This window comes from Mustela erminea, chromosome 11, assembly GCF_009829155.1.
Source record: "Mustela erminea isolate mMusErm1 chromosome 11, mMusErm1.Pri, whole genome shotgun sequence".
Classification (NCBI taxonomy): Eukaryota; Metazoa; Chordata; class Mammalia; order Carnivora; family Mustelidae; genus Mustela; species Mustela erminea.
Window position 1 is genome coordinate 14029136 of NC_045624.1, and position 22639 is coordinate 14051774.

The window sequence follows — 22639 nt, forward strand, 5'->3', positions numbered from 1 at the left end:
ACTATAATATGATCTCCCTGATATGAGGAAGTGGAGATGCAACATAGGGGGTTTGGGGGTAGGAAAAGAATAAATGAAACAAGATGGGATAGGGAGGGAGAGAAACCATAAGTGACTCTTAATCTCACAAAACAAACTGAGGGTTGCTGGGGGGAGGGGGTTTGGGAGAGGGGGGTGGGGTTATGGACATTGGGGAGGGTATGTGCTATGGCAAGTGCTGTGAAGTGTGTAAACCTGGCGATTCACAGGGGATAAAAATACATTATATGTTTATTAAAAAAAAAAAAAAAAGGAAAAGAAAATGCTGGTGACCCTGAGGACATCATCCCACAAAGTTCATTGGTTCCTGGGGCCCGAGAGGTCCTTGGTGACTGGCCATTGGAAGTGACCAAAGATCCTGCCTTGTGTCTGCATTCTCTTCCTGAGTTGGAGGATTTCTCCCATGTCTAAAAGTGTGTGCATAGGCTCATAGGCATGGGTCCTTTGTTCTGTCTCTGAGCTTATCTGACTAAAGCATACTGAATCATTTTTTGCTTATTAGCGTATTACACTTTTAATAATGGGGAGGGTGTATCAGAAAGTGAGTCATTCACTCACCACGATATTCATCCATTCATTCAATATGTATGGGGGACCAGGCTCTGGGCTAAGTTGACAGTGTTTGAAAAATGGAAGTTGACCCAGGCTCTGGGAAAATGTCTCGGGGGAGAGAGGGACAATAAACATGTCGACAAATAAATAAGTAATTGCAAGTTGAGAGCAGTGCTGTGAAGGTCATGAACACAGGGCTAGGTCTAAGAACAACTAGGGAGACCCACTAAGGGAGTGTTGCAGGGGATATCTCTGTGGAAAGGAAAAGCTTGAAGCTCGGTTTCTCCATTGAAGAGCCATGGGCAAAGCCTTCTGGGGAAACAGGGTGACACAGACAGAGGCTCTAAGGTGGGAAGGAATTCCCGGGGTGGGAACTGGAATGAGGCCAGTCCTGCTGTGGTGGAGTGGACCAGCTCAGGGAGGCATCTCTTCCCTAAGAGGTGGGGATGGTCACTAGAGGCTAGACAGCACAAAGCCACAGTGAGAAGCGTGGGTTTCATTTTATGTGCCTCTTAGAGTTTTAACATGCTCGTATTTATATTTGGCAAAAGCATTCTGGCCGCACGTGGAGAATTTGTTGGAAAAGAGCAAGAGGAAAAGCAAGGAGGACACTTAGACCATTGATTTGTCCCGAGATGAGCCGGCTTGGATAGAGCAGGGATGGAAGGAAAAAGAAGTATATGAATTTGAAAGATATTTAGGGGGCACCTGGGAGCCACCCAGGTTAAGCATCTGCCTCTGGCTCAGGTCATGATCCCAGGGTCCTGGGATCAAGCCCTGAGTCAGGCTCCCTGCTCAGCCAGAAGCCTGCTTCTACCTCTCCCTCTGCCTGCCACTCTGCCTACTTGTGATCTCTCTCTCTCTCTCTCTCAAAAATAAATAAATAAAAGATGGGGGGGAAGATATTTAGTAGTAGACCACAGAATTTCCCAGTGGATGGGGTATGATAGGGAAGGGGAGGGAGGAATCAAGTCTGACTCCAAGGCTCCTGACCTGAGCTGTGGGTCAATGTGTAGAGGTGACAGTTACTGAGATGGGGAAGATGGGATATTGGTGGGAAGAATCAAGAATTCAGTTTGGGTCCTATTTAGTCTAAAATGCCTGGGAGACATCTGAGTGGGGCTATCAAGTTGGAGAAGAATCTTGGCTGAAAACATAAATAATAATAATGAATAACAACAATGCCATTTATGGAGTAGCAACTATGGGCCCGTTACTGTTCTAAGAGCATTCACATGTGTTAACTCACTCAGTCCTGCAAAGCTTTGTGGTAACTCCCTTTTATAAAAGAAATTCAGACATGGAATGTAGGACTCCAAAGCCCATTTTCCTAATCAAAAGATTATATGCAAATATGGAAGGCACAATATACAAATAGTATTTAAATCCAGAGGAAGAGGGAAGCCACAGCCACAAATAGGATAGCAAAGCACACAAGGACGAGGTACCTTCCCAGTACTTCCCTTCTCTCCAGCCATGTGCCGTGCCTACCTGTTTTTCATCCCCACTTAGGTGCCGCCAACAGTCACACCTATGTACCTCGCACTCCAGCCCAGCCCTTTTGATGTCCACTCCCCTCTCCGTAGTCTACATCTCCTCGGTCCATATCTGATCAGGACTGCACTGAGAATATAAGGGATCTGTGTATTCCTCCCCTAACAAAACAGAGCTAGGCTCCATCTAGGGTCCGGTGAAGTATGGTGCTTTCAATCACAGGAGCCACGGTATGGGGCCTGGGGGCAGAGCTAGCAGGTGTAGAAGCAGCACATCACCGTGGCCATGAATTCAGAGAGCTGGAAGGACCTCAGATATTACTAAGGCCGGTGTATCTATCAGAGAGAAGCTCAGGAAAAAAAAAAAAAATTTTTTTTTAAGATTCCAAAGTGAAATAAACATGAGAAAATGCTGGTGTAAGCATCGATAAGTAAGCATATTTCCTGAACCACCTCTCAGAGACTTGAACTTGCTAATGTGCCTTGTGAAGCTCAGAGAGTGGCATGCAGGGAACGGCATCATTCTGTGACCACAGAATTCTTGTGAAGGGGTGTTTATGAGCACATCCGGATGTGGTTCTTAGGAACATGCTTTGAGAAATGTGACGGAACCCAACTCTCATTTACAGAGGGAATAAAAACCCAGAAGGGGAAAGTGACGGGCACAAAATCCCATAGGGATAAAACGTGGTTCTCCCATCTCCCTCTTCAGGCTCTTCATCTAGAACACGCTGCTCACCCCCCAGCCTGAGCCGGGCACGGGTCCTACCTTGTTCCCAGAGCATCTCTGAATCCCAGTGGCCAGTTCAGAGCGGTCTGACTTCCTTGCGGGGTTGCCAGCTCCCCAGGTGACTGAGTTCATTCATTCCTTTCTCTGACTGGTATTTCTGGAGCCCTTCCTATGTCAGTTGTGATTTGGGAGGGCTGTGAAGGCTGGGGAGAGATCAGCACCCCCCCTTTCCACACCAGCATCAAAGCAGAGGTAAAACTCAGTGATTCCAGATAGTAAATTAGCCAAGATGGAGTGGAAGGATCAGAGATGAATGATAGCAAGGATTTTTATCAGAGAGTAACATGATTAGGAATGTATCACAATTTTGAAATCTATGATGCAATGCAGGGACATTTGGGGAGTTTTCCACAGTGAAGGACAGACTGTCGCCAAGATGCTTATTATAATTAAACATTAGGCCTTTACTCTCTGAATATTTTCTTTTCAATGGTATATCTATTTTTAAAAAATCAACTTTCTAGGACTCTCTTAAATTCTGTAATTCCTAGAGATGAACTCTGTCAACAAATTAGCACATATCCCCTTACATCCTTTTCTGTGCAAATACAAATGGAGGTATATTCTTAGTTTTTATAAAAACAAGATCATCATACTCGTGCCCTCCCACAACTCGTCTTTTTCACTTACTATGGCATGCATAGCCTTCTGCGTCACACCTAGAGATAGATGTACGTCACTGGCTTCCTCAGATCCCACAGAACAGTCGTGTTGACTCATTCAGCCTGTCCTTTGCCGAATGACATTTGAATTGTTTCCAATCATTCCCAACTACAAATGAGGCAGCTTTGTACATCCTTGTACATATCGCTATGGCCTTGGGGAAGGACATCCCAAGCGACAGTCTTCGAAGTGGGAGGGGGGCACCCAAAGATACTCATTCCAAAGAGGCTGGTGGATGCTTCCCCCTCACCCAGAGGTAGTTTCAGTTCTCCTTCCCTCAGGCTGTGTGTCGGGGTGCCCACTTACCCTACCTGGTGGGACACCCCACAGAGCTTTGCTCCTTCTGTCTCAACCCACCCCAAGTCCATCCCTTTTTTCTCCTACATCCAGGCAGATATCTCCCCCAGAGTTGAGTCAACTGTTTTGACTTAAGTCTTGTGTTTCTTTTTAAAGCTTTCACTCCATAAATTCTGTGGTATTTCCTCCATGTTCTCTGTGTTTAAAAACTGCCTATGCAGATGTCTGAGCGGTGCCTGCCTTCTCTGCTGAAGGCTCCCAGCTGGCCTGCCCGAAGCCTGATGTCTCAGGGCGGTCTGAGGCACAGGGGACATTCTCCCTGCTCAGTAGGGCGTGAGTGGAAGGACAGTGGGGCTTATCCAGCACCACAGAAGTTCAGAGAACATTTACACAGAACCTCATTTCAGCCTAGAGCAGCCCGAAGGAGTAGGTAAGCAAGATCTTTCATTCCCAGGCTGGAGCTCAGAGATGTAACAGGACTGAAATCTGGAGGCCAGGCTCAGGCCCCCATCTTCTGGCTTGAAACCTAGCATTTCTGCCCTTAAATCTAAAGTCACATTTTGGCTTACAAATGCGTATAGTTCACCAAGCCAGCCCATGGTTGGGATACAGTTTATCTTTATGTTTCCCCCCTGGGGCACAGAGCTGCTACAGTTAAGGAAGATGCAGGGATGGTGTGCACCTATGAGCTGTTTTATCTCCTTGCAGATGACACTAGGGCCCCTTCTGGAAGGGGAAAACAAGCTCTTCAACTCCATCCAGTATCTTAGAGCTTCTCCGTCCAATTTCTGAGAATGTGGGGTCAGAGGAGGGGGGCTCATCCATTCTTTAACAAACATTTATTGAACAGTTGCTAAGCCCTGGGCTCCAGGAATTGAATCCCAATGTAGAAGACCTAGGTCTCGATACCAACAAATGCTCCTCCCAGGATAGGGAAGCAGAAATGTAAATATTTAAGTGTCCTCAGTGTGAAAGATACTGTGACAAGTATGTACGGGGTGGGGGGGGTGGGGGGCAAAAACAGGAGGGAGAAGATTGGTAAAAATTTGAGCAGACGACACGTTATCTTAGACTGGACAGGTGACATCACTAAGTGATGAGAATGGGACAGATATGCTTAGCGGAGAGAACACAGCTCACTCTTGCCCTGAGGTATAGGAAGCCGCAGCAAGTAGGGAGAAGGGGCAGGTGCTCAGAGACCAGGTCACGCAAACCATTGCGGGCCATGCCAAAAAGTTTACACGTTATTCTAGGATCCATGGGAAGCCAGCGGAGGACCTAAGTCGAGCAATAACACGATGAGACTTGTTTTTAGAAACTTCCCTCAGGAGGCAGATGGGATGGGTCAGACCTGAGGTGGGAAGACCAGCGAAGAGGCTGCTTGGCCATCTAGGTAAGAGATACTGGCCTGCATGAAGCCGTAGAGCTGGAAATGGGGAAGAGAAGACTGTGCTTTGGGATGGCTGGGAAGGCAGGATCGACCTTAGCTGGTCATTGATGGAGTATGGGAGTGAAGAAGAAGGGGTTGTTGAGGATAATGCCCCAATTTCTAGCTCTGTTGCTTGAGACCACGCGTGCCATGCACCACAAGAAGGACTGGGGAAGAGGAATGAGTGCGGCTTCAGGGGTGAGACTGCCGAGCTCCTGGTGGCCACACCGGTGAAGGTCCTTAGAAGGCAGCCGGGCCAGGAGAGAACTCTGAAGCAGGGAAGGCTTTTCGTTTCGAGAGCCATCTGTACGTGGAGGGGGTGCCACCATAAGGACGACGTGGCCACAGAGAACAGGTCGGGTGTTTAAAAGCAGGTCATGGGGGGAACACCAGGAACAGCAACTTTGGGGGAAGCGGGGGCACGGCAGCGGGGTTGATGGTGTCCAAACGGAGCTTGAAAAGCAATTGAGGAGGCGTGGTCTGAGAGAGCAGGAAACCCCGCAGAGGGACCCCGTGTTCCTGCGCGAGGATGTAGCGCTTGGTTTTCCAGTGACCCGGCTCCTTGAAGAGTCCTCTAGCTTGGAAAGTTACTGAACCCCTCGGTGCCTCAGTTTGTCGTCTGTGAAGTGGGGACAGCGGTACGCGCTTCCCAAGGTGGTCATGAGGAAACCAGGGTGCCCGTGGGGCTGCTCAGCCGAGCTCATGACACAGGGCGAGCACTTCATATGCGGTCTGGGGATGTTTTCACCAAAGCCACAGGAGGACGGTTGGAAGGAGCAGGAAATGGCCAAGGGCGTGAATGTTGCAGAAGGGTCAAGTGAGGTGGTTGCCGAAGCATCTTTGGATTTGGCAACGTGGGTCATCACGGCCACCCCCAGGATGGCTGTGGCCGAGCGGCGGGCGTGGAGAGGCAGAACCAGGGAGAAGGAGGCTTGGGCAGGGCTGACGCAGCCTTCTCCGTCATCTCTTCGGCCCCATGCCTGAGAGGTGTGAGGTGGGAAAAGATGCAGGTTTGCACCGGCTGGAACAGGATTTCCAGGTGCCACTACCGGGGGACCCGCGTGAAGTGAAGCCACCTCCTGCACCAGGAGGCGGGGGTGGGGGACAGTGGCCATCTGTGCGGGTTTCCCCTCCCGCGATGAGGACAGAACTCTCTCCTCTCCTCGAGGTTGCTATGGAGACACGGACGGGTTCGCGAACAGTTGTAAGATCTATGTCGCATCTTGACTTTGTGTTGCTTGTGAGGGCAGGGACCACACTTCACGTATCATTGTGCGACCACACCGCCTGTCACACCGCGAGCGCGTACACTCGCGCGGCTTTAATTAGCATCCGTGAGCCGGTCAGTCCCGAATCTGTTCTCCCAGCCCCGTTCTCGGGGCCAAGGCTCAGACATTCATCCCCTGCCGGCTGGTGCCCTGCTCCCAGATATCCCACAGACGCTAACAGACGCGAAATGTCTAAAACTAGACTCGTCATCACAGCCTCCGTCCCCCGTTAAACTCTTCACCCTCATCCCGTGCTCCCCATGTCAGTAAATCACTCCTCCTTCCACTCTGCTCCCACGTCGGAAACTGGGGCGCATCCTTGACTCTTCCTTCTCTCCCCCCCCCCCCCCCACCGCCACCAGGTCCGTTAATCACCGAGCACTGTTGTTTCCACCTGTGAAGTCTCGCTTATTCTGGTCACTACTCCCTTTATCCACTTTTTTTTTTTTTTTAAGATTTATTTACTCATTTGAGAGAAAGAGCGAGCAATGGGAAGGGCAGAGGGAGAAGGAGAGAGAGAATCCTCAAGCAGTCCTCCCTGCTGATCCCCAAATCCCAGGCGGGGCTTGATCCCAGGACCCTGAGATCATGACCTGAGCCAAAATCAAGAGCCGCTTATCCGACGGAGCCATGCAGGTGCCTCACTCGTCCGTTCTTACGCTCACTCCACTGGCTCCACGAACGCACTGGCAAGTGGCCAGCATTGGGCGATGGGAACACCCTCGTGAGGCAAACAAGCTACAGGTCTTCAATCTCATAGAGCTCGTATCTAGAGCAGGATCTACTCCAGTCACCGCTCTCTGCTCCCCGGACCCCAACTGCAGTGGTTTCTCAGGGCTCTGTGCCTTTCAGTGTAGCCATCAGTGTTTCTCTGTTGAGTCTGTGCCAGGTGCTGGCACCATGCTGGGTGTACCCGAAGATCGCAGAGGTCAGCAAGACTGGGGCCCACCCAGCAAGTGCCAGTGGAAGTCTTTGGCAGCTGCAGGAGGCTAGCTAGCGGTCAGAACACCTAAGATCTGCTGGGCCCTTGAAAAATGTACTCCCTCCTTCCAAAAGGAGCAGGGAGCCATTGAAGGAAAGGCTTCAAGCAGGAGAGTGACATAATGCTATTCAGGCCAACTCTGTCCCATCTGCTTTCACTATTAAAATGAGTGTGGAGCTCATCAGATGACAGTCTAACATCCACAGGTCACCGGGCGCCCCAGTCACACAGTGGGGGCCCTGAAGCTGGGCTACCGTTCAGACCTTGACTGTGCCTTTCATCAGAAGGCGGGAGATGCCCTTGACCACAGGCTGCTCTTGATACCGCTAATCAGACATGACCCACTCTATGTCTTTCACATCTCCGCTTCTCTGTCAATTTGTGTCACCCATGATCTCAGCTCGTCAGATGTTAGTACTTCCAAAAATTATCATCGGATCTCTCCTGGCATGCCGCGTGGCTGATTGTGGCTACATGTCGGTGATCTCACAGTGTTGCGCCTATGAACGTGGAGAGTCAGCAGATGTCTTGACTGCCTTAAGGCGAGTCTCGGAGCTTTCAGGCAAGCCAGTGCCCAGATCAGCCATTTCTCACCTCCTATCACTGGAGGTGGGGCAGGCCTTGTGGAGACAAACTGCCTGCCCACCCAGCAAGCAGAATCCAGAGTCTGACGCGTGGCCGCCGTGGTATTCCCAGCAAGTCAGTACCGCAAAGTCCCCACGCCAAGGAAAGAGGGCATGGGGACACATTGCGTGGGACCTGATGATGGGGATCCCAAAGCCGAAGTTAATCAGGAGTTTTGGCAGCAGTGCTTTCAAGGAAATAGATACATAAGCCAGTAGTGGGATCCCAGGCCCCAAAACAGCAATACAGAAACAAGACCGGAATCCCGATGGGGCGGGAAGGGAAAGAGAATGGATAGAATAGAAATAGTAACAAGAAGCCCCCGTGTCTCAAGGGCTTAACCCTATAGGAATCTATCGCTTACTCACCTGACAGTCCAAATGTGGGCGTTCACACAGCCTTCCACTCAGTGACTGGGGACTCAGGCTCCTTCCGTTCTGGGGCCCCGCCACCCACTACCCGGCAGATGCCTCTGCTGGGTCGTCCTCAACCAGCTGGTGAAGGGGAAAAGGGAAGAGAAAAGGTGTGAGGAAGGTTTTTACAGGTCAGGCCTGGGAGTGGCATGTTTATCAGCTATCCTGATGTCCTTGGCCACAATTCAGACGTGGCCGCACCTACCTGCAGAGGAGGCTGGAAATGGAGAGAGAGAAGTCTGGCGAACACATAGCATTCCTGTCCCAGGTAGGTCCCATCTTGGGTATGCTCTCAGTCCAACGACTTCTGCAGAGGAAGCCAGCTACTAGAACAGGGTGGAAGGTGGCATGACTGAGCCCCCTTTCCCCCCAAAAAGGCCAAACCCAATAGTCAGTTCAGGATCAGGGACAAAGGACAAGCAGCCTGTAAGATGAGAGGATGCTGCTGTCTGGCGGTGCTCTGGCTCTTTCCCCAGCTCATGTCCAATGGCACTCGATGTCAGCTGCGGTTCCGTGCTGAAGTCTCAGCCAGGAGCTTTCCCACAGCTCTGTGAAGCCATCGGAGCCGTGTCTGTAAGATTCTCATCTAGAACCAACTAGACTAGACTAGTCCACCTAACTAGACTGTCTTAAGACGTGGCTCTGCTCGAATCAACTCCCCACGCCCCAAATGGACTATGTGAATCAGACATATTTGCTCCACCTGAAGAAGTCAGTTTTGTACCTTGAACATTCTGTCAAGCTCTGGCTTTACTGGTACTACCTTCCCCCCACCCTCCTCATCCACACTGGTTTGTGTGATGAGGTCCCAGCCTGCCTTTTCCCTGCCCACTGGAGTCATGACAGGCCTTGTGCCATTCTATAGTCTCATGTCCCCAACCCACATCTTGTCTGCAAAACTCAGATGTCACCTCCTCAAGGAAGCCCTCCAGGACTACCCACGATGATGAGCTGTGCTTTTGTGTGCTCCCATACCATCCCAGTCTTTCTCCATTGACGTTGCCTGACTAGTTGTCTATCTGTACTCTAGATGTAAGCTTTCTGAGAACAGAGGGCATGTGACTCAGCTTCTACAGTGTAGCCCCAGTGGCCAGGAGAAAGCCTGCCTGTCCTCAGTAGGTGTTGGTGACAGGCGTGAAGGAATGAATGCCTGTGTTTCAGGTAGCAGCCACCAGATGGCAATAGCGCTCTTCGGGTTAGGAAGGTAAAGGGGCGGGCTTTCTGCAGGAGCACCCGAGATAAATTGAGGTTTGTCCCCATCATCCAAGCACTTGACTGTCTTTCTGTAAAATGTACCAGTTAGCTGAAATAACCACAAAGTCTCCCCAAAGCCCACACGGAAAGGAAAAGGTACAGAGAAAGCGCCGTGGAGCCCTTGCGCCCTTAGGACGGACCCCTCTCCACGTGATCCCAGTATGGAGTTACTGAACTCGAAGGCCCGAGAGCGTCCAGACCCCTGAGCGTGTGAAGTTTCTGAAACTGTCCCCGCCTGACCCCCGCGTGGCTGCCTGTACCTGTTCCGGGTTCGCCGGCTCTAATTTTACTTGCTTATCTTATCGGGGGTTTGCCAGTGGACCATTTTGGCTGGGGAGGAGGGTTGATGAAGGCTCGTGAGAGATAAGGCTGGGGGGAGGGAGAGGCCAGCAGGAGGAGGCCTCCGGACACCAGGCTGGGCAGCGTGGACTTCACCCCAAGCGCAATGAACCAACTGGCGAAGGTTCTCGTGCCCCGCGCGTCTGCACACGCGTGCTGGCAGGTGCCGAGCACGCACGGGAGGGAGGGGGCCTGCAGTGGGGAGGGACGGACAGGTGCCGGGCGGTGTGGAGAAGGACAGACGGTGGGGCTGGGGGACACTGAAGCAAGGGAGACCCACCGCGGCCGTGTGGGGGCGGGGGGTGGGGTAGGGGAGTCACTGTAGCAACCTAAGATGTAGGGCCGAGGCACCTGACTGGGGGGGTTGGGACAGCGGACATCCGGGTGGATTCGGGTCGGTTCCGCAGGTAGGGCAGCTGCAGGACTGGACGACTGGTTGGGAAGCAGAGGGGGAGAAGGGAGTCTCGCAAGGAGCCCCACTGTTGGACTAAGCCCTGCCTTTGTACAAATGAGAAAAAGGCCTGTCTTCTCGAGGACACTCGACTTCTACCTGCTGTCAAACCGTCTTGTCTGCAAAGCTCCTAGGTGACTAGGGCCCCTGAGTGAGTCCGTCCATGCCTGCCCTGCTCCACTGGGGTGGGACCCTCAGGGTTCCAAGCCTGGATGCGGGAGACAGGACTGGGATGGCATTTCTGAGGAACAGTGGAGGGGGGCTGCTTTTACGAGAAGGAGCATCCTGAGTTTCCTACATCTCCAGCACAGTGGTTCTCAAACTTTGGAGGGCATCACACACACATGGTAAAGCTTGCTAAAACACTGGGAGGTAAGTGTCCGGTTCAGCAGGTCTGGACTAGGGCCTGAGAATAGGCATTTCTTCCAAATTCCCTGGTGATGCAGATGCTTCTGGTTCTGGGACCATTCTCAGAGTCCTACCCAAAGCAAATGAATCAGAATCCAGGTGAAGAAAATCTCCTGGATGTCCTCCCTGTCCCTACAGCTCAGGTCAGAATGCTGCTCTATGGAGAGCTGCAGTATACCAGCAAACTGTTTGGCTTCTGTTCATGAATTTCCCCCATTCTGTCTCTAACGCTCTCCTCTTTCCCCCAGGAGAGGATTCACCTTCCCCTCTTTCCCTGATCGGAGCACCATAGTGGCCCAGAACTGTCCAGTCCTCCCTAAGAAGCAATGTGACTATTTGAAACTATGTTCTTTCATACTAAGTACTTGCCACTTTGCTTTTTCTAGCTCTTCCAGATATCTTCTAGATTTTCCAGAAACATCTGTGCTGCACGTCCTGTGGGCAGGACATGCCTGCTTACTGCTTACCTGCTGAATAGGAGTTCCCCATTCCGCTGCTTCTCTTTTCGGTCATGACCTCCTCTTATCCCAACCCTGGTCTCACCCCTGCACTCTCCAGTCACCCAGGGTTTCAGAGTAGACATCTGTCTCACCTGACAATATGATTATTCGAGGTTCTGCAGAAACTAAAAAAAAAAAAAAAAGTGTGTCCTTTCTCTCAATATGGTAGTAGAAAGAAGAGGTAACATAAGGTGTGTGTGGGATAGAAGTAAATATGGGTCTGAAATCCCACATAATTACATAATGGAGAGGTATTGCCAAGGTAAATTAATAAGAAAACAGTTGGGTGATGTTTACCAACAAAATCAGTTTGGGGTGTGTTAGTCCCTGTTTTTGCTTTGTCAAATGAACCACGAATATATCTCCAAAGAGGCAGTCCCCTCATGGAGTGACCGTGTTTCTCTGTCTGCTTAGTCAGGTGACCTCAAAACTAGGGAAATTGCCAAGATAAGGGCTGAGAGCTCCTTGGGGCTTCTCGACCACTGGCAGCTCTGCTGGACGCCTCCCCGTCCAGCTGGCTGGCTGACGGGCTTTCTCGTGTCTGTCCTGTCTTTCCATCTGTCCTGCTCCATAAGCTACCCTCACAGGCCTGAAATGTCTGCCTTGAATCTGTATTCTCTTACATCAAAACACCTGGATGATAAAACTGAGATTCAAATGATGTTCATTGTCGGTTTTGTAGGGACCCCTTCCCCTCTCCCAACAGGTTTTGTAACTGAGTCAAGCCACCTTGTATTTGAGACAGGAGTTAGGCTTGCGACTGAGATCAAAGAAGCCAGCACGCCATTAACCATTTAGAAAACAGTCTGGAACCTTCGCTAGGTCAGGAGCTCAGGAATAGACGCCAGGAGAGGAGAGTAGATAAGAAAAGTGCCCTGTGCTCAGGGACCTTGCCCCTTGGCAACCTAGCACTCCAGACTTGAGGCAAAACCACAGGATGCAGAGTCCAGGTGAGGACTCCAGGTCAGTGCCAAGAGTCACCACCTCTGGGAAAAGCCAGGAAAATCATCTTGGGAAACCAACGAAAGAGTATAGGCTCTTAGTCAAGTCTTCCACCTTTATAGCATCCTGGGCACCTAGTCAACTGGTCTCTGCTTGATTTCCTCCCACTCTGGGGAGCTCACTTCCTTGTGAGGCAGCCATTCCCTTGCTGTAGAACTTTAGAAGAGGCTCAAGATTTCCCTCAGGCCATTTCCTCACCTGAACAGTCACTCCCACATCTGTTCTTCCATCTGAGAGTGGCAGCCCCCTGTGATTCAGGCACAGAGTGCCCACTTGACCAAGCAGTTACACTCTGTCTCAGTCAGGTGCAGTGACTCTTGGCAAAGACAAGACTAGCACTAGGGCTGCTCAACTCCTGGCCTAACTTTTTTTTTTTTTTTTTTAAATCATACAGCTCAGCCATTGCATTGAGAGCAATCCAGACTCCAGATTTCTGAATTCAAAATGTACCGCACTACTGACCTTCCCAACAAACTTGGGTGAAAAGGGGAAGCAAGCTGAGGGTCAAAGGGAAGCCAGCTCTTCAACTCTAGCTAGAGCTACGGAGCCAGAGGCTCTTTCTTTCTGCTGGGATGACTTTTCAGGGAAGGGCTGACACTCTCTCAATGTCATTGTGCCTCACCCAGGAAAGACAGGGAGCAAAGGTGGCGCTGGAGGAAGGCAGCATCAGAGCCACAGGAATAGTCCAAAAGGAATGCCCACCCACAGGAGGCCAGACAGAGAGATGACAGCCAGATCCACAGCAGCAGACGGGCGGCAAAGACATCGCTGTGCAGAGTAGAGAAGAGATGGGTCGAGCAAGCTCCTGTGTTGCCTTCGCCTCATTCATCCTGGCTCGGTTGGAGTCTGGGTCCCAAGTATCACAACTCTGATTCATGCCTGCTGTTGGCCGAAAATGATGTACTTTCTACCTGTCCTCATTGAACCTAGTGTTAACATCGAACACAGTTTTAAAAAAAAAAAGATCTAGAAAACCCACAGTCCATGAGTTCTAGGGGTCCTGACACAAGGTCAGATAGTTTCAGTTACATAACTGAGAAGAAACAGTTATGTGGGATTCAGGAGCCCAGTCCAAGGTCTGAGGACAGTTTCAGTGGCCATCGTCCATAAGTCTATGATGGATGTTTTTATTCCTAAGAAGCAGAGTATAAAAAAACAAAACATTTGGACTAACCTAAAGAACTCTACACTTTGTCTTTCATCTCTGACACTTTTCAGGAAGCCATTAGCAATCCAGTGGGCAATAGATTTTCCTCAGCCCCTTGACCAGAAGCATGTTTTCTTTGCCAACATGCAGTTGGTCCTTCTATGGTACTGTGGAATGACTGACACATGAAGGAAATGATATGCTGCCTCCAAGGAGGGTAGTCAAACATCAAGAACATCACTGACCCAGTCCTGGAAGATCTCTGGAACATGGCATGTTGGAGGACTGGATATGAAAGGTCCATGCCTTGCCCAAGATGTTCTTTTCCACTCATTGTCCTTAAACAGAATGGGTTCCTCCTCAGAAGATGCACCAAGTGACCCGTCAAGTGTTTGCAGACATTTGAAGTGCTTTGAATGGGGTAGTGACTGTCGTATTTCACGGGAAGCTAACCGTGTACCATGTTCATCAATGCCAGGACACCGAGGATCTCCATCTTTTCCCCCCAAAAGAGAGTTGGGAATGTGGTGAAGTGGTACAGCCCCCCTCCACTCCTTTCAGGTCCTTTTAGTCATTTTGAAACCAGTCTCTAAGAAGAGTACTCTCTTTATTTACACCTAATCCACAAAATGCAATACATGGCAAAAGACGTGTTTTTGCATGGACCCATGGGGAAAGCAAAGGAAATTTTCTTCCATATACTTGTCTGAACTTCCAAAAATCCAGAATGAACATGTATTACTTTTGTAAATGGGGGTGAGGGGAAGTTCTGGAAAAACGTTCGATTTGGTCTGCGAGCAACTGAGATGAGGCCAACGGTGCAAGGAAGGCGTTCGTTCACTCCATCGCCGTTTCTCCGAGGGCCTCACCCTGAAGATAGGGGGTCAGTGTCATCTCCCTGTGCTCGTGTATATCTGCTCAGGAGGAACCCAGCATTGGCCACAGAATGTGGAACATTCCAACTGAAGTATCTTGGCCTTGGACAGCGCCTCCGTGTAGCTTTTCACGGGGCGCGGACAAAGGAGAGCACTTCCAGCATTCCTCTACGCCACCGCTTCTCAAGGATGGCGGCAAGAAATAAATCCAAGGTACTGAGCTTCCACCTACAGGAGACTGCTCTGTGGCATGAATTCTAGTTGTGCCAAGACTAGCACTTGGAGAGCCTTGAATTTGGGAACGAGAAGCCACTGCGCCCAGATTTATGACGTTCCCGTGTCTCACCCACCAGCTCCAGGCACGTTCCTGAAATTTATGAAATACAATTGCTCTAAAGGGTGCAGGCCAGGAAGTGCGTGGCTGAAATATTCCACCTGGCCAGAGACACTGTCTAATTTAAGGCTTTGCTCATTTTAAGTGGGGGTGGGTGGGTAGTTCTCATTCACAAGAGCGGTTTTTCCAAGCCGTCTGAAGCGTCATCAAGCAGTCAAATCCTGCTTGAAACGTTCAGAAAATATCCCTCACCAAAGGTCATTTGCTGTTTCCATCTTTAGGGTTAAGTACTCCTGTGGCTCTTGTCTGAGTGAAAAATCCTTTCCTTTTAGTTCTTCTTTTCCTTCCTTCCTTGCTTTAACAATTAGTTATTGACTCCACAGACCATGTCTAGATTTTCCTCACAAAAATACGTTCCACAGTTTCCCTTTTCAAGAGCCCCAGTCATGCCATGGGATCATCTCTAGTCCAGAATTGTCAAGAATGACAAGAATGAACAGTCAGGTCTCCCAGGATGTTGCTTGCAAAGACGTGGGAAGAGCCTGTGCATGCCTTTCTGTCCTTCTCCAGTGGGAATAATTTGGCTTTCAGACCAATTATGAGGCACAGCTCTCTTTCTGAAACGTCTACTGAGAACAACTTCACCCCCATCACCCACACCACACCTCTGCTCGTGAACCTCAGACTCTTGGGAAACTTCTGTTCACCTCAGGTGTGACCCATTATCCGCTGTAACAAAGAGCGACTGTATGTGCAGAGTATGTACACATTTATACCCAGCAGAGGCAAGAAATAATGTTTCCCTATAAAAGGAGATTTTTTTAAAGAAGTCTCAATATTTTCAGGTCGAGTCCAGTTCTTTCAAATTCTACTTACTCGAATTCAAATTAAATTCAAAAAATTAAAACCAAAAGGCTAAGGTCACTCAGATGAAATTCGTGTGACCTCGGGCTTTTGCGGTCGCTTTTCAGACCGATATGTGTGTGCAGGCAGAATCTTAAAGACACTGAGCTTGTCTTTAGAGACAGACTAAAATCGACATAGGTTTTATAAACACTTAATTCCTACGAGACATGGGCCCAGACTAGCTGGCGTAGTTTGGGTATGTGTGATAGTGTTGGTTTTCACTCTGTTATGATTTGCTTTTAAATATTTATTTGTGAAATATAAATCTTGCTCACATTGAAGTCTGTTCTGAAGAAGTGACTACTGCTTCTGCTATTGCTTAATGGAACTGCTGAATCTTCTTAGAAAACAAAGAGATTCCGTTATATAAACAAGTCATCCCAGTGAAGCATAAAATAACAATTCTAGAGAACGCGCAGCTACCCCTTCCCTGTGAGGCTGGGGCTAAGTTCTGCAGATGTGCGGTGAATTCGGTATCCGGAGATAATAGCCTAGGCGGTTAATCAGCTACCAGAGATGTGAGCAACTCGAAAAATGCGGAGGAATTAGAGTCTGTGTCATTAAAACAACAAGCGCTCACTTGAAAAATTGAAAAAACATCACCAGCACCATGAGCACATTTATAGACTCCTTTTCCACTGACCCATTCCCACTGCTAATACGCCTGTTACATAACAGACGCTTACTCGCTGTTCTGTTCAGGCCCACCAGAGAATGCTTCCTGGTGGACTGTTCTGGTTTTCTGTCAGTCAGCATGATGACTTAAGATGTTCATCTCATTCAGCGGAAAAGACTAGGTCTGAGCGTAGAGGGCCGAAGGCCATCCAATGTACAACTGTTTTAAATGATCCTTTTCCCACAAGTGGGAAATTTGCATCCTACAGCACAAATACGGCAGTCATGGACAAGGGGACTCCATGTCTGGCGACTGGTTGGGAGAATATGCCCTTTCCTACCTCCAATATATGAGTAAACTATGCATAGCTACAAATGCTCTAGTCTGTTGTGTCAGCTAATGCAACCCACAGGCATTGGTTTCATCGAGACCTGGTTCACTGTTCTGTAATGCGGCCCATAGCCTTTCCCGTCGTGAATCGGAAGGGAGATGGGTGAGGGAAGGAGGAAGCGAACAGGAAAGACATCATCAGTTTTTTCAACAATAATTCACAGAGCGTCAGCTAGGTACCAGTCACTGTACTGGGATTAAGATGAAGGGGACACTGCTCCTGCCCTCAAGAAGCTCATGCAGAAGGAGGGGAGAGACAGGTGGAGAGACAGATCATGGCCACATGAGCCGTGTAAGAGCAATGATGGAGACGGAAGACGGCTGTATTCCCAACATGAGCAGAGCTGACTCTTAAAGGAAATATAAGCATTGAACAGATGTCGGTGGAGAGGCGGGGTCTCTGAGAAAAGGGGTCATGGGCGCCCTGGAGCTGGCTTGAATGGGCTCATGAGGACCAATCATTAAATGTTCAGGCATCTTGCAAGCAGCCTGTTACACGTGGTCATGAATTATTAAATAGTAAATCATCAAAATTATTTTAATTATAATTAGTAAAAAGTAAATTATGTAAGTTTGTGATTGAATAAATCATATTAAAAATGAAGACAATAAATATTTAAAAATGTACCGCTCCCTGATTATTTTGCCTCAATTTACGGTCATCTGTGCCCTTCAGTTTTTTTCCTATCGTACATGTCTGGTGAAAACACCGTCTAATTGTGGCTACTATCCACCTCTTCTCAACGCTACGTTCAACGACATCATATACGTTTGCAGTTGGCTATGGTGGGAGTATTTATGCCAGAAAGGCCTCACATGCTACAGATCAGGTAATATTTCCTACCCAGAAGGCTGCTTACCAGCAGGCAGGGGACGAGGTCATTCAAGATGGAGCTGGGCAGAAAGCAGGGGACACAGTGCATCAGGGAACAGGGAGAGAGGATACCAAATCCCATAGGACCCGGTCCACGTTGAAGAGCCGGAGCTAGAGGATTCAGAGGACTTGTGTGGTTTCTGGTCTATGAGACCCAGCAGAGAGCTGGATGTGCACAATTGTCTCCAGCTTCATCTGGCTGGAGACCTTGAACCGGGTACCATGGACGTGAGGACGGTGGCAAAAACTTGAGTGCACGGGGCCACCAGGAGAGGGTCTAGAGGAAGAAGTACGAGAGGCTGGAGGAGCAGAGGATGGAAAAGGAGTACGGGAAGAGGCCATCTGGAGAGCCTCCATGAGAAAGAAGCGTACTGGACAACAAAAGAGAAGAATGTGTCAAGAACCAGCAGAGAGAGAAAGGGGAGGAGGGAGAGGAGAGAGACCTGGTGGGAGAGAAGCAGAGCACAGGCGTTCGGCTCCCAGCCCCAGAAACCACTGGGAGGACCGAAACCATCTCTCTAATAAAAATAGGGGCAACTCTTGCTCTGTGGCAAGGAAATACTAAAATATGCCAGTGGATGCCCCACTGAGAACAAAGCCACGATTTGTTCTTGATAGTAGGGCATGGAGGGAACCCAAATGAGAAGGAGATCCAAAATTCAACTTACCAGAAAGTGGTGTGTGTCCGGGGGTGGAAGTGGACCAGGGGAGCCTCACGCCTCTGTAGAGAAGTGAGGAGGGCCCGGCAGAGGCTGCCAAAGGAGGACGCATCCATCCTCCACCAGAGTCAGGAACGAGGCACGGCCAGTCCAGGAAGGAAGCCCTCGGGCAGCTGACCTCCCTCAAATATCCTGAGCAACCCCACCCGCTGATTTCAACGGATCGTGTTGCAGGTCATCGAGAAGACGTGACCTCCACAGGATCCGTAAGTTGGACGTTCGCAGTTGGAGCACCTCCCCTGTCTGTGGAATGTGCCTTCTGCCTGTGGTTCGGTAGTGGGAGCTGTGTTCAAGGTGTTCTTGAGGCCTGCTCTGAATATGTGAGTGAGGCCCCTTAAGGATGCTGAGAGCCACTGGCTTGCGTCGCTGGGGACACGCCTCTAGGTAAGATTCCCCGCTTAGTACACCTGCCGCCTGGCAGTCTGCGCCAGAAGAGGCAGCTCTGTTTCTTCTGTGTCGGCCTGCTCTCTCGGTCTGGGGGTCAGTTTGCAAACAAACACGCAAGAGGAAGACCGAGGTATAAACGAAGACTTTGCGCAGCCGTGACATAGAATATAACATACGAGCTGGGAACGTGGATTCCTGAGCCAGATTGGGTCTGAATCCTGGTTCTCCTAATGATTTGCTCGGATAATTTACTTCCAACTGAGCCTCAGTCTGCAAAATTGGGCTAATGATAAAATACACTGCATAGAGATATTGTGGAAATTGAGTAAGGAAATACACAGGAAGTAGTCACAGCAAGGCCTGGTCTCCAGCTGGCGCTACTGATGAGAACAACTATGATTCCCCGTTAGGGCACCTCGCCGCCCGGGGTCTCCTCCCCACACCCGTTCAGGCTGTTGGATCGTGTGGACCCACAGTTTTCCAGAAGCTAGAATACAGCAACGTACACTTCCCATGCAAACTGCATTCACTCCTCAAAACACAAATATCATTCACCTTTCTCTGAAAATTTAGAACTTTCCTTTCGGTTCCTGTCCTGTTTCTGGGTCACCATTAGGAGCATGAATTATGGTTGGCTCGAAACGACCTTATTTGAAATCGCGTCACCTTGGTTTGAGGACAAATGTGCTCTATATCATAGGTCCTACACGTCACGTATGATGTATAGACACTGGTCGTCTGCCTACCAGGTTTCTAGTCTCACGCTTCTCGAAATTTACCCAGATCTTTTTGTTTTCAGTGTTAACTGACTAACATTTTGTTTTCTGCCTTTCCGTTCTCACGTCCCTCGGAAGCCATCTGGTAGGCAGCTAATAATGTGGTCTGCACAACGGTTTACCTGGTTTTGCTGGCTCGGGGCTCAGTGAACACGGCCCCGCCCCTTCGGTCTCCCCGCGCGGTCCCCGGTTCGCCTCCCCTGCTGACAGTCTCCATCTCCCCCTGCTTCTGCTTCTCCCTTGTTGTGTCCTCCTCTCTCCCCACTTCCTCCTTCCTTCTTTCCCTTCTGGCTTGCCTTCTTTCTCAGTGCGCCTGCTTCATCCATCTTCTCCCCCACGGAGCTCATAGATTCCGAACAGCACTTGCTTGAATCTCATTGTCTGAGCAATGACTGCCCTCCCTGACTTCTGTCTGTTTAAAAAAAAAAAAAAATTCTTGTCATCCAAGCTTCATGACTGCCTGGATTCCAGATAAACTAAGATTTATTGTGTGTACACAATGGCGACCCCCAGGCTACGCACTTTGAATGCATATCATGAGCTTGCTGAGGAGAAGAATTTAACCAGCAGCCTCTTTGTTTTATCTGGAAAGCATTATTTTTATAATTATGGATAAAGGTAAGAAATGGCATTAAACGAATGCTTTGTGCGGCCAGATCGGTGATTGAGGTCAAAGGAGTCTTCTTGAGGGCAGGGGGGCCCTTTTTAGGAGGCTCAGGTGCTGTATGGTTCTCAGCTGGGAATGGACACAGGGGGCTTGAGGGAAGCCCACTTACCACCTGTGAGTCTTCGTTTGGTGACCTTTAATATTCTCTCTTTCCTTTAACCTCGAAGCCAAAGAGCGAACAAGAAGGGAAAGAGTTAGGGAGAGTTCACAGGCTTGCTGGAGACAGGACAAGATGGCTCCAGATAGAGGGAAAACTTTCCTTTTCCCATTTCACAAGGAAGCACTTTCCTGCCCAACAAGCTGAATCACTACATGTTTAACCCAACCTATTTGACAGAATAATAGGACTTTGGAACAACTCCTGCCATCATTTCAGCCTTTTTACTAACCAGGCAAGAAAATGTTATGTAAGGGAATTTGGGAGCAAATGGCTAATCGTGTGACCAAAACCCTTGCCAGCCCTCAGAATCATCAATTTGGGGGGAGGGGGAGTCACCTGGGTCAGCCGCCCCCCAACAATGTTCCTTCGAAGTTGAGTTTGGCTCCATTTGAATTTGGTCCCATTACTCACTGAACTGATTTTCTGGGGCTCCAAATACTCCTTTTGTTCCAGGTGGTTAGGGCTTTTCCTCAAATTGTCTGTTGAGAATATAAAGATAGAACAAGAAGAGAGAACTATTTTAAATGACGACAATGTCTTTGTAGGCCCGTTTCCGCTTATGTCTAAGACTCACTAATTATACTTTAATGGATTTTTTTTTTTCATGTTGAAATTCGCGTGCTCAGTGTTGAGGCTTCCATTGACATTAGGATTGGACTGAGGCTGTATCATGAGAACATATCTTACTCATTCAGTTAGTTCATTTAAAAATCCTGCATATTGTGTCGACACGATGTCAAGCAGCAGGTTTCACACCAATAGACACATCTTTTGGAAAACTAAAATACATACATTGCTTTGGGGGAGATGAACAGTCTTTATCCCAATAGTCCATTAGAGGCTGCAGTCAGAAATCTAAAACTCTTTTTTTTTTTTTAATTAATAGAGTTTATTTTTTAGTGTAGTTTTAAGTTCACAGAGAAATGAGTAGAAAACACAGAGAGTTCCCATATACCCCTGCCCACTCTGGCAGCTTCCGCTGTGATTGACATCTTAGGTTAACGTGGTGCATCTGTTATCATTGACGAGCCAGTATTGATATGTTATTATTAACTAGAACCCACAGTGCACACCAGGGTTCACACTCTGTGTTGTTCCTTTTACGGGTCTCGACAGCAGTAAAATGACATGTACCCACGATCACAGCCTCAGACAGCACAGTTCCACTGCCCTAAAAATCCCCTCTGCTCTACCTGGTCATCCCTCCCTCCCCTTGCATCCCTGGAAACCACGATCTTTTTAATGTCTCCATAGTCTTGCCTGTTCCTATTCCAGAATGTCACGTAGTTGTAATTATACAGCACACAGCCTTTTCATACCAGCCTCTTTCATTTATTAATATGCATTTAATATCCCTTCATGTCTCCTTGTGGCTTGATAACTCATTTATTTTTATCACTGAGTGATACTGCATTATATGGTCGTTCCACAGTTTGTTCATTCATTTTCTTTCTTCAATTAAATACCCCCATTTACATTCTACCTAGTTCGGTGAGGGATACCAAAAAAAAAAAAAAAATCTAAAACGGCTTTATTTTCAAGGTTACTCTAATTATGAAGATAAGATATATGTTAGGCAAAATAGTAGAGAAGTATATTTTAATGCATCGAAGTTTATAGTTGTCAGCCAACAAATAGGATCTAGAAAAGCAGTGTTTCCAGGGGAATATAAATCTCTCGAAATTAGGCATAGATGTTTTGTGTGTATGTGCTCAGGGCCCAAGGTATTCATCAGATCTTCAAAGGGATGTAGTACACCTCCTCCCACTGTCATGAACCCCTGCAAAAATGAGGAGGGGTGTGAATCATCATCAGTTGCTTTCAGAGCTGGAAAAGAGCGCATGAAGATGGTAGGGGCTGATCTGAAAACCAAAGGGTGGAGGTACGATATGGTTTGGTGAAGCAAAGGATGAGGAGTAAGGCAGGCTAAGAAAGGGAAGTCTCTCAAAGTCAAGGAGATATTTAGTTGGGGATTATAAACTGTGGAATGTCTTGCTCACCACCAATAGAAAGTGTCCCATGCCACGTGTGAGTGGACACATAGGGCGCAGGTGCACACACATGCATGACTTACAGAAGCAACACTACATACACACACACACACACACACACACACACACACACACACACATCCTTTGCCAGCTCTGTATTGACAAATCCCTCTCTAAAAGGCTTTAGATTAACAAGTCAATACAAAACCATGAACCCAGATCAGGAAAGAGGAAAGGGCAGAGGGGCAAGGAGGCATGATTACCTCTGCTCTTTCAGGCTGATCTCAGCAGTG

At 48.8% G+C, this 22639-nt stretch overlaps 1 protein-coding gene and 1 long non-coding RNA gene across 4 annotated transcripts in view; one reads left to right on the forward strand and one right to left on the reverse strand.

The window, feature by feature from the left end:
- TBXAS1 (thromboxane A synthase 1) overlaps positions 1 to 8664 on the reverse strand; it is a 168228-nt gene extending 159564 nt beyond the window's left edge. For all 3 annotated transcript variants that reach the window (XM_032305966.1, XM_032305969.1, XM_032305970.1), the window contains exon 1: positions 8506 to 8664. The gene's annotated coding sequence lies outside the window, so the exon portion shown is untranslated. The remainder of the gene's footprint in view (positions 1 to 8505) is intronic.
- The window catches only part of LOC116569609, a 103990-nt gene that overhangs the window by 68825 nt on the left and 12526 nt on the right, over positions 1 to 22639 (forward strand). The gene's annotated exons all lie outside the window — the stretch shown is intronic.